Raw genomic sequence first — 1312 nt, 5'->3', positions numbered from 1 at the left:
TCCGCTTGCAATGTCAAACTATAGGTTTTGTGTTTTCGAGAGGGATGGCATCTCAACGTTATTGAGGTAGGTCCCTAGAACTTGAGACATGAGGTCATCCTAGTACTGGATAATATATTAAATTAAATCAATTTGTTGTGTCATTGAACCAACCCAAACAATAGTGCTAAGTCTATAGAATTCTATCCACATTTGAAAGTTACAGTGACATATCCTTCAAACCGATCAATGAATCATCATTCCCCTCTAAATATGTTATCAAACATAAACATAAACTTGCTCAATCATATCATAATGGAAAACCCAACCTCATGTCATGGATTGCTAATAATGAACATGAGCATTTCCTGAGGTATAGATGATGGCCACACTAATTTTTTTTGGTGTTACTTTGTTGGGCTCATATCCATCATTCGCAACTTTGAATTAATGGTCGATGGGAACCTACAAGCACGAGAAGTCAACGCCAATGGCACAACAGAAAAATTCTCGTGATTGTACATTTCGATCATGAAGCCACCAGGGTCATACTTTATGTTTTACATTCTTTATTTTCATATCTTGCAGCTTCATATCCACCAATTTCATGTTCTCACACTGCACATATGTAATCCAAAATCAAGTATATTAATCAAACAATCTCACTAATATCAAAAATTTGAAAAAAACATGATTAACAAGAATATATCTTCTCATTGTATCTATATCTGGAAGGACAGATGATTATCCCTTGGATTAATCTCAGATTTCTTGGGTAAATCCTCTGGATTCTTACTATGTAGAAAATGTATGCTAACTCCGTAATTGAAAATCCTATACAATCATCAAAACTGTAAGAATATTTTCTATCTGTAGGTACATAACAAATACATTGGGTTGAAATGTGGTTAACAGGAAAAATAAAAAAGAAATATAGTTACCAAGCTCTGTCAAAATCAAAAGATCGGGGCCTCTTAATAGGAACAAATCCTAACACATTCTCGTAGAAATTAATGGAATCCTCAACAGATTTGCAGAGGAGAGAAATATGATTGAGGGAAGTTAGAGGCAGGGCTCCTCCCACATATTTCACCATCTCTATCAAAACTTAATGCAAAATTCCTCAAAAAAATGGCAGAATGTTTGTGAGATTATAGCTTAGAGAACGATACACAAATTATCAAGAAATGAATACACGGATGAACAAGGCCCATACACATATACTTCTAAGAATGAAAATGGTTATATTTATATATCGTAGTCAAATCTCGATGGCCAAATATCTAGATAAGTGTGGACACATGACATTTAAAAATGACATTTCTTCTTGGAA

The 1312-nt window shown here is 34.1% G+C and overlaps 1 pseudogene; it reads right to left on the bottom strand.

Annotated features, from left to right (window-relative positions):
• Window positions 1–386: 386 nt before the first annotated feature.
• LOC149229373 (glyoxylase I 4 pseudogene) lies at window positions 387–1075 on the bottom strand (annotated as a pseudogene).
• Between the last annotated feature and the right edge of the window lie 237 nt (window positions 1076–1312).

This window comes from Pinus tabuliformis, chromosome J, assembly GCF_031772625.1.
Source record: "Pinus tabuliformis cultivar Carrire ecotype Pingquan chromosome J, CPIR1, whole genome shotgun sequence".
In the NCBI taxonomy this organism is placed as follows: domain Eukaryota; kingdom Viridiplantae; phylum Streptophyta; class Pinopsida; order Pinales; family Pinaceae; genus Pinus; species Pinus tabuliformis.
Note: the sequence above shows the minus strand (reverse complement) of the source record. Positions and strands in the feature narration are given on the sequence as shown.